General features: G+C 36.4%; 1 non-coding gene across 1 annotated transcript; it reads right to left on the reverse strand.

Annotated features, from left to right (window-relative positions):
* Positions 1 to 3,423: 3,423 nt before the first annotated feature.
* Positions 3,424 to 3,721, reverse strand: LOC150106635 (signal recognition particle RNA). The gene has a single exon (XR_016548387.1).
* Positions 3,722 to 11,462: the final 7,741 nt, after the last annotated feature.

Below are 11,462 nucleotides of genomic sequence, written 5' to 3' on the forward strand. Positions count from 1 at the left end.
AGTCAACTGAATAAAGTCATGTGGCATACCAGCTTCGTTGATTCTGTTGTCTATTTCCATATTTAATTTACCATCTTCACTAAAAATTGTGCTTAAGTAGCTGAAATATTTTACTTGTTCTATAGGTTCTCCATTCACAATGCAGTTGATATTTTCAACTTCTGCCTATTTTCATCGTCTTTGTCTTGCTATTGCTGACCTTCATACCATATCTATTACAACAGTTATTCAATTTAGTCAGGGAATCTTGCAGACTTGTAGCGAATTTATTTAGAAGTATAACATCATCTGCATAAAGCAAAGAGCTGAGATTAACATCTCCAATTTTCATATCAGGTTTAATACCACTTTCCTTCATAATGTGATCCATATAGATAATGAATAACAGAGGGGGATAATGTACATCTTTGTCTGACACCAGATTTAACATTAAGCTATCTTCCTGTACTTACTTCAATTCTAACTGCTGACTTACAACTCAAATAAAGACTAAGTATTGCTTGATATAATGCTCCATTGACACCATACCACTGTAACATTTTGAATAGCTTCTCTTTGGCACCTTGTCATATGGCTTTTCCAGATCTACAAAACTTAAATACAGATCTTTGTTATATTCCCATGATTTCTCAACTATTTGTCATCAAGTGAAAATCTGATCCTGACTCTATTTGGCCTGAATCCAGCTTGCTCTTCACCAAGCTTCTCTTCAACAATCCTTCTCAACCATTTCTCAAGTATCCTGGCATAAATCTTACCAGGAACACTGAGTAGAGAAACACCTCTGTAATTCTCATATTCAGTTTTATTTCCCTTTTTATATATGGGTACTATGAGAGCTCTACTCCAATCATCTGGAATTCATCCCTCTGAACTATGCGGTGCAGCCATTGTAAGACTTTTATACCTCCATACTTGAGCATTTCTGGTCAAATATCATCTACTCCAGCTGCCTTTCCATTCAGACTTTGGGTGGCTTTTTCTACTTCAAGTATGAATATGTATTCTTGATTGCATGCCTAGTCAGTGTTTTTTTTTTTTTTTTTTTTTAATCAGTGTTGTCATCACTGCTAGTTTCATTTAGCAATTTTTCGAAGTAATTACTCCATACTTCAAGGATATCTTTTTCTCCCATTTTCATGTCACCTTTTTCATCTCTAACTCCTTTTACAGCACTTTTTCCTCCATTTCTAAGCTTCTTCAACAACCTCCAAAATATCTTACCACCTTCTTGATATTTATTTTCTATGTTCTTGCCAAAGTCCTCCCATGACTTTTGCTTAGCTAGTTTTACACAGTGTTTTGCTTTCTTACATTTGTCTCTGTATTCTCTAAGAGCAAAAGCTGACTTATTTGCCAGGAACTTTTGGTATGCTTTCTTCTCTTCCTTCGCTGCCTCTTTAATTTCCTGTGTCCACCATGCAGTTCTGATTTTTCTATCCCTGCAGACTACCTCACCACATGCCTCTCTGGCTGAATCAATCAGGGTTTTCTTCAAGGCTTGCCACTGAATAGGAAACCAATATAAAGCTATTGGTTATAATGTATAACCAGTATGTCTGTCAAGTGTGCATGTGCTCTTCTGGCTGGTTTGCTTGACTATAGGACAAAAAACTGGAGTATCTGGGAAGACTTTTCCTCCCAGAAACTCCCACCTCTGTATGAGACTACCTAACTCACCTTCAAATGAAAAGCCCTGATAAAGTTTTTTTGTATTCTAGACAAGATTTGAACCCAGGTCTTTCCAATCAAAGGGTATCATATCAAAATGTGAGGAGAGAGAGAGAGAAATAAAGGGAAGATACGTATTGAGTTGTGTATGGCAATTCCATGATAAGAGGAGTGAGGAGAGATGAAATCATGTTTCCCTGAGGCCAAGATTAAGGATGTTAGCAATGTTGTGAAAATGCAGAGAGGAGAGCGAAAGAGATGATTATTTTGTAAGGTGCTAGATCATTAGTAAAAAAAGATATATTCATTAGTGAAAGAAGATATAAAAAGAATTACTGGTATAAGCAAATAAAAAGAATGAGGAAGTAAAAAGTGTGGTTCTGCTGCCATGGTATGATACAGATAATTTGAGAAGAAGAACTGATTGCAATTAAATCAGTCTCCAGGTTGAGAAAGGAGAATGGTATGGACTTTGTGGATTATGGAGCGAGTTTTATGGATAAAAGGCCTTATCTAAGGATTTGCATTTGAACGGGTTTGGAGTTAGGCATCTTGAGAAAGTTTTGTTTAGTGAGAATTCAGAAAAATGCAGAGTCACAGCTAGAGTGCTCAGGGAAAAGGATGCAGGTAAGTGTATATGCAAGCTAGATGAGTAAGTGAATGAGTGAGTGGAAGAGTGATCACATGATGTTGAATGTAGCTCTCTAAGTTCTCAAATTTAAAGGAATAATCAAGACAAGGTGTAGGAGATTGTGAAATGAAAGAGATATTGCAGATTATGCATATTAAAGTGAGAAGTATTCAGAATAACAGAACGGAGTTTTTTGCAATGATTAGTCCAACTTGGCAAAATTTTATAGGCATTAGCAAGTCTCGACAGATGGAGAATGATGGTCACATGTACAGAATACAAAGAATATAGTATTTTCAGAAAGGATAGAGAGAAAAGAATGGGGAAAGGGTTTTGCTAATGATAGCAAAAGAACTGAAGCGATAAATCAGGAGAACAGGGATGCAGAGGGAAGTTCATTTGAAATGAATCTTTGGACTCCCTGGAGGTGTCACATAATACTAATAATTTGAGGTTATTTGGTGTGAGACAGGCCAATACGATGAAATATATAACTGCATGTTGCTGAAGGCCAGGAGGGGGGGGGATACAAGGAAGAATGTGGAAGGCATACACTAGTAAAGTAGTTTGATGAGTGCATGATGAGTAATTGTTATGGGGGAACTTCGACTTCATTTCCTGCTCTGCTGTACAGATCTCCAACAGGGACATCTGAACAGAAGAATTGGAAATGAATCCCAACCAGTTATATAGGAACAGTTTGGAAAAGTTTGCAGAAAGGGCAAAGTTAATAATAATAGTAAGTATTTACTGGACTTCTTCTCAGGACATGGACTAGTCATTACCAATTCCATGTTTCAACAGAAAAATATGCACAAGTTCACATAGAGAAAAGATAAGAAATAAGAAAAGCCTCATGGACCATGTCATTGTTATAATTACGTGATACCTCCAGGGAGTCCAAAGACTTATTGAGGCAGGGCATCTACTCTACAACTCTCCATCTCCACAACTGAATCCAACTACATCAGCTACACCAATGTCATCTACTGCCCACCACCATCACCACCACTAGCATTATCACAGACAATCACAAACATCCATGCCCATGGCGGGATTCGAACCCACAGCCTTTTGGCTGGAGAGCGGATATGCTAGCCACTCGGCCAACCAGGCCAACAAAAGAACTGGATCTGGTTTTCTCAAGCTGGCTGTCACTCAACGCCTATTCACAGATGTGATCGCACTACTGCATGACGTGGAAGCTTTTGCCTGCTGGTTTCCACCCTGGGCTGGTTCACTTATCGTTAATCAACCTGGTAACTCTGAGCTCCCTCCAAGTCACCATATTGATGCCGTACTTAGTGCAGACATCTGATCGACATAGAAACATTGCGAAACAGGACTCCAGTCCTCAAACCATCCTCCAGTTCAAGCCTCCAAGCAGCTCTATTACAAGAGATCACCACAACTCCTGGCAAATTATTGATAGTAAGATCATGCTGAATCAGGATTCAAGAGTGTACAGAGGATTTGAAATTGGAAGTGACCATTACTTAGTACTAAGCAGGATAAAAATGGATATTACATTGAAAAGAACAGTATGTAAGAAAGTTTTAAAAATAATTAAAGTTGAGCAGCTTTTACACTTAAATTGTAGACTCAACTGTACAAACATTATTGAAGAAAAAAATGAAACAAATTAAAAACAAGAACCAAACCTTGGAGTCTCAGTGGCAAACTCTGAAGAAGACATTGACTGATTCAGTTAGGAAGATATATGGTTAAGTTGTCTGCAAGGAAATAAAAATAAGAACACCATGATGGACACAACAAGTTAAAGAAGCAGTCCTGGGAAAGAAAACAAGCATGGAAAAAGTTTCCAACAAATAATTCAGCAGATGTCCTAAAAGAATACAGAGAAAAATGCAAGAGACCTAAGCTATTTGTAAAAGGCTGAACAAAGTTATTAGAAGACTGGTAAGAATATGGAAAATAAATATCAGGAATGTGGCAAAATGTTCTGGAACTACCGAAACCATGTAGAAATGAAGGAAAGAGTACTGTAAAAGGAATCAAAGATCGTAAAGTTGACATGAAAACTGAAGATAAGGATATCCTAGATGTTTGAAGTAATTACTTTGAAAGACCGTTAAACAAACCTAAAAGTGACAGAACCATACTGGAAAATTTTCAAGAGGAATGCAAAAAGGAGTACATATCATACTTGAGGTAGAAAAGGCTGTCAAAAACCTTGAAATGTGGAAAGGCAGCAGGAGTAGATGATGTTAAGTATGGAGGTATAAAAGTTTTGCAGTGGCTACTACATAATTCAAAGAGCCTGGTCAGAAGGTCAAATTCCGAATGAATAGAGTAATGATCTCATAGTACCCATCTATAAAAAAGAGAATAAAGTTGAATATGAGAATTAGCAGAGAAATTCCTCTGTAAGTGTTTCAGGTATGATTTATGCAAGCATAATTGAAAAGAGGTTGAGAAAGATTGTGGAAGAGAAACCTGAAGAAGAACAAGCTGTGTTCAGGCCACTGGGGGGGGGTACATATCAGAAAATTGATGATGCCTTCAACTATGGGGAGAGAATGGAGGAAAGAAGGATTATCAAGCAAACTAAATGTCAATAAGGCAATAGAATTTGATGGCTTATCACCACATGTGTTAAAGGAATGTTTCCAAGTGTTAGCACCACCCAAAGCCTACCTGTGTAACAACAGTCTTGCAACAGCCAGTCTCAACAGAGTGGAAGGGAGGTAAAATTATGTTTCCAATTCACAAAGGTGGTGATAAGGCTAAGGCTACAAATTATAGGCGCCAATCTGTATATTTGGAATTGTAGTTAAGGCATTGAAGAGGTTCATTATGGATGTATTATAACAAGATGATGAATGTATTGGACAAGGGAGATGCATATACAGTGATATATTAGATTTTGCAAACGCTTCTGATAGATTGCCACACCACAAGTTGGTAACTAAACTGAAGTGGATGGGATTGGATGATAAGAATTATTGAGTTGATAGGCAAATGGCTCTCATACAAGAATCAGCAAGTTGTGTACGGAAGGTGCAGTATCCTAGAAGAGGAAAGTCACTAGTGATGTTCCACAGGGGTCTGTTTTGACTGTGGCAAAACTTGTATATTAATGATATAGGGATGGATTTAACTGGTGATATACAACTGTTTGCAGATGATGCAAAACTGGGAAGAGTGATGAGGAATCAAACAGATGTTGTGGCCTTGCAGGAGTGCTTGAATAAATTGTATGAGTGGGCAACAGCACGGAACTGCCAGTTCAATGTTGCAAAGAAGTTTCTGAAACTTGGTAGGTAACACTGGGATGCAAAGTATATACTGGTTGGTAAATTTGGGAGGAAGAGGACAAGTGCTGGACAAGGATCTGAAGTTCAGAGGTCACGTTGCAGATATTGTGAAGTCATCGCATACGATTATGGATGATGTGGAGGACCTTAACATGCACAAATAAAGAGTTTCTCATTCCAATGTATAAGACCTTGATCAGGCCTCGTATTACATAAATTATTAGTATGTGCATAGATTTGGTCCTCTGGTTTTCATAGTGATGAGGATATATTGGAAAGGGTCCAGAGAAGACTGACAATGGTAGTAACTGATCCTGGTTTTTTTGGGTGTGATATATGAAGACAGATTGAGGGAATGCAGCTTGCAAAGCCTTGTGAAAAAGAGTAAGAGACAAGATATGATTGAGACATTGAAGTTGGTAAAGAACTGTTATTGGATTAATGTGGATGAAATTTTTCATAGAATGGGAGAAGAGGAAATAGAACAAGTGACATTCCTAGAAGCTATATAAGGAGGATGTGAGCAGGGGGGTTTTAGGAGGTTCTTTGCATGGAGAGTGGTTAGTGAGTAAAATGCATTGCCTGATATTGTGGTGAATGCAAATACATTGAATGAGTTTAAAGCATGGTTTGATAGACTGTGTGTAACAATTTGTACTACCCCATGATGCATCTTGACTCCATGCTGGTCTGGTGTTAATAATAATAATAAATTGGATCAAATGGGGGGAATGGATGTGGAAGCTGGTGATTTGGATAAGAGAGTGGCTGAAGGACAGATATCAAAGAGTGGGGGGTCAAGTATGGAAGAGGATGGGATATGTGACTAGTAGTTTTAAAGAAAATATGAGGAGATTTCTTTATTTGATACTGAAATTATAATTTTTTATGTGGTATCACTATTCAGTAACCTGTCCTCTAAACTTCAACTTTCTTTCCAAAATAATTCCCAAATCTCAGGCCTCACAAACTTCCTGTAGTTCAGTTCCATCAATACATTACACACAACTATTGATCAGTTTCTTTGATAGGCAGAAAAGGGGTGATATGATTGAGACATTCAAATTACTGAGGAGTTTTTACAAGATTAATTCAGAGGAAATTTTGCAGAACTAGGTGGTGGGTGGTCCATCCATGGAAACTGAGTAAGAGTGTAATTAGCAAGGGTGTCAGAACTAGATTTTTTGCTTGGAGAGTGGCGAATGAGTAGAATAGGTTGCCAGAGTCTGTTGTGGGTGCCACGACTGTGAATGGGTTCAAAGCAAAGTATGATAGATACTGCACAAATGCAGAATGGTTCTTGACATAATGTTTAGGATCTCCCTCGATGAGCTAAAGGACTCCTTGGAGTTGCTGAAATAATAATAATGATGGACAGTCTGTTTAATGTTTCATTTCTTTGAACACTGCAACAATTGGTAACTATTATTCTCTGACAACCACTATACGTAATACATCCATCTGATCTGAGGAGTGTTTCATGAATTTATTTTTACCACTGTATTTCCATATTTAATAACACCAGCTCTGATTCTGCTAAAGTCACAAACTGATTGATGATTAATATTGCTGCCTATGATATCATCTTGTTATAAAGCCTTAACTTAAAACCATGCTTTTCATTTCCAGTACTTGACAACTTACTATCATTTAGCATATACTCCCTTCATACCCTGCTGTACTGCATAGCTGGTCAACACAGTATTCAAAAAAACACAGGAGTGTCCTTATAATTTTTGAAATAATGTAAATGAGATATTCTATGACTTCAAAAAAAAAAAAAAAAATCACAAAATTATATGCAATACTGCTTAGAGTATGATGGCAGCACTTTTGTATTCTGGTGGTCAAATGATCTACACTGTCTTTGATATGTTAGCAGTTTTATCTATTTAGTTTTTTGTGTTGTAATGATTCTGGTTTACACAACTTTTTTTTCCATTTCTTTTTTCTAAAGGTTATTCATCTTTAGTGATGGCTCTTTTTATCAAGGTTTTGAGTTCTGATTGATCTTGTCTTTTGTGAGATGATAATTTAAATTTGCATAGTGATATTAATCTGTTTTTTTTTTTTGTTTTTTTTTTTTTATAAATGTATAGTCTAATTTTACCTATACATTGTTATAATTGTAAAATAAACAATAAAATCCTCATAACTAATATGAATAATCATTGCCACATTTTCATACAAATATCCTCATATTTAAACTTACCTTGCATGACAACTCATCTTGATTCTCTGAGACCATTAACAAAAAGGCTGTCTCAACATCTGTATTCTTAATTAGCTAAAATAAGAATATTAATACATGTATCAATAATATATATATATATATATATATAAAATACATCAACTAAATAATATATTTCATCTAAAGTACGCAGAAAACATATAGAGTGGATATATTTCATTATCATTATTATAAATGCTCCTCCAGGCAGTCCAAAGACTCATTGAGGGAGGATCCATATAGACATACTGACATACCTGTGATATCTTTCCTTGAACACATTTATTAAAGACACACTCACCACATGCTATTGGAACAACTAAGATCCAGACACTGGTGAATAACCAAGATAATAACTTGCCTATGGAATTGTGCATGCATATATATGTGGACAGACTGGGCGAATGTAGCCTTCAAAATTTGAGCAACAGATGAAGGAGAGGCTCCCCATCTCCTTGGAATGAAATGACCATTTCTGTGCACATCAGTCCAGATATGGTCTTATCAAAGTTGTAAAGTTATTTTTACGAGTTACTGTTCTCTTTAAGCACAGTTATTTGATGCAATGTGGTTCCTAAATTTTAATGCACTGTCTGCAATAACCTTGAAGTCTCTAAATTCATGGACTATTTGTGAAAAAAATTTCCATTAATAAATACTCTGCTGTAATGTTCTCCATCCAAAATGCACCTTGCAATATGAAACATTCATTATCACTTGCCTATATAACCAATTTATATGCTAAACTAGCAAGAATTCAGTATTAGATATATTCCTTACCACTCTCCCTAACTTATCATCATCAGCAGCAATATATCATACTCAAGACCCTTCTCAACATCATCAATATACAAAAGTTAAACAATGGCCTAAATACAATATACTGTGGTGTACCACAAGTTACCTTACTCCTCCTCCTCCTCACAGATTCAGAACCACCATACATCACTTTCTAATACCTGGCAACCAGCCCTCTCCAATCCATGTCATAACTTTATTTTGCAAACCTACTCCTTTGAGTTTAGGTGAAGTGAATAGATATAAAACAAAACAAAATGGATATCATGGTATATCCATTCTCCTTATTCAACTCTGCTGTAATTTCTTCTTCCTAGTGTTACGTCCTGCTTGGAGCAGGATCTGCTGTTTTGCATTTGGCCCTCCATTTCGTTCAGTTTGCAACATCAGTAGGGCAGACATTCATGGCCTGCATGTCTTCTTATAGGCTCTTTCAGGTGTCCTTTAGGTTGTTGGCCATCTGGGCTAAGTGTAAGGTCTGTCAACTCTGCTGTCACTCTATTATTGAAAATGAGCAGATTGCTAGAGCAAGACCTACCATGTCCTCTGGATCATAATGCTATGTACCCACCCATGTTTGGATATAATTCATAACCAACTTTTCCAAGACCCAGATGACCACATCAGAGATAGTAAGTGATCTATATTCATTACATTAGAAATCTTGCAAGTATTGAGACTCATGCTGAACAACCAGATAGGATACTGCTAACTCTTTTGCACATTCCTTTGGCACCTATTGCCAATATCTTAATCAATATCTCTTGTAACAGCTTTAATACTTCTAACTCATCTACCTCTATTCTTTCATCCAGTTTCTTCTTAGCATCCAGAGCTAATGGGTCTGCTTGGCATATATATATATATCTTTCTAAAGTAAACACTTAACTCGGCTATTTCTTGTGCATCTGACTCTGAAACTATTATTATTCCTGACCTCGATAGTCATAAGACTCATCACCTATATAAAAATCTAACTCTGCATCTTTTTCATGCCATTTCTGCTTCAAATGCATGTTTAGCATTAATTCTTTTATCTTCAATTTGGTTTCAGTGAATATATCACCTTAGACATGCTCTGCTTACACATTTTCGAATAATAATAATTTAAATCTTTTCTTATATATTCATTGTTAATGTTTTTATTGACAGAAGTAATATCAGATTGCAAATCCAAAGTTAAGAGGATAAATTAGATGGGAATTAAATGGATGCACAGTATCATTAAACAAGAGCTACAAAAAAAAAAGTTGTAAAGAGAATAGAAAGGTGAGTGGCAGGTTCATGAACAGTTGAAAGCATTAGCAAGAAGAATAAGATGGTAAGAAAGGCATTTTGAGAATTCCTGAGTGGACTGCAAGAAATCTCAGACAATGTTATCAAGGATAAATTTAACGAATGCTGATGGGTGGACGACATAAGTAAAAGAGATAGTAAATTACTGAATGATATCTTCTATCACATCCAAGTGAAGATAATGAAGTGACTCATGTTATAGGTACTGACCTGAGAACAGAGGTAGATCAATTACAAGTGTGTAGAATATTACAAAACCTCAATGTGAATACAGCCACAGATGTGGACAGGATATCAGTCCATGTGCTATGAATGAGAAAGTGAAAGAGAACTGGCAATGCCTCTCACCAGTAGGCTTCAAGACACAAGTAGCAATTACATACCAATTGTGTGGGTAAACTATTCAAGTTTAGCTGACATACAAAGTTTTTTTAACTTGGGTATATTATGTATTCAAGATACCAAGTAATTTTATATAAGCTTGGTTTTAATCCTATTTCCCAAGTAAGCAAACAGACAAGAAAGTCAAGTTTGTGCCTGCAAGTAGTGTAAGTCCAAGGCAACTCGTGGTAAAGGTGGATAAAGCTCTGATCACTTTTCTTAGTATTTTTCCCTTAATGTAAAGCACATCCCCTTGCGGAGATGTATGATGCTAAACATTAAAGGGGCAATGGTCACTACCCATACCGGTTTCGACCTTTATTGAGGTCTCTTCAGTGGGAGCAAGATCTGAAAATGCTAAGGATGAAGTAATGCAGAGCTCATATGTATTTTACATCATACATCTCCGAAATGGGATGTGCTTTACATTAAGGGGAAAATACTAAGAAAAGTGATCAGAGTCTGTTTGCTTACTTGGGAAATAGGATTAAAACCAAGTTTATATAAAATTATTTGGTATCTTGAATTAGCTGACATAGTTTTATTGTTATTCAAACATACACTGCTCATACAGTATCCAATCAAAATAAGAATATCATTGATGGTATCATGATACCATGCACCTCACTTCTTGGCTAGGGAGCCAACTCGCATAACATTTGGAAATTTGGTCCAAAGTAGTTGAATGTTCGATGCAAATTCTTCAAATGCAATGCTTGCCAGTTGACTCAAAGCTCCATTTGCTAATTTATCAGAAATGTATACAATTGTGTGATGAGATATGATTTATCAACAACCAAGGGAAGTTCATGGAGTAGACAGACAGCATTTAAAACAGACATTTATGAAGCTTCTCTCTCATGTGGGCTTCTTACTATGCACTTTGGCACCCAATAAATGTCTTGAGCAACTGAAGTCAACTTGTCTTCTGATGAGTTAGACACTGAGTTGTTATAACAATTTATTGACTGCAAATAATAACAACAACAATGTTTATAGCATTGAGGCAAAGTCAGTCAGCCTTTTTTAGTCACAAAATGTGATTCGATCAGTTCTGTTTCTGTGTCTTCTTCAGGATCCTTTTAGCTGCAAGACTTCCACTAGACAATCAGGTTACTGGCATTATCAGTTCTTTAGCACATTCTCTTAAAATATATTATGAAATTTCTAGCTCCTT

This window comes from Typopeltis vanoorti, chromosome 5 (genome assembly GCF_054136105.1).
Source record: "Typopeltis vanoorti isolate ZY-2024b chromosome 5, IOZ_Tvanoo_1.0, whole genome shotgun sequence".
NCBI lineage: Eukaryota > Metazoa > Arthropoda > Arachnida > Uropygi > Thelyphonidae > Typopeltis > Typopeltis vanoorti.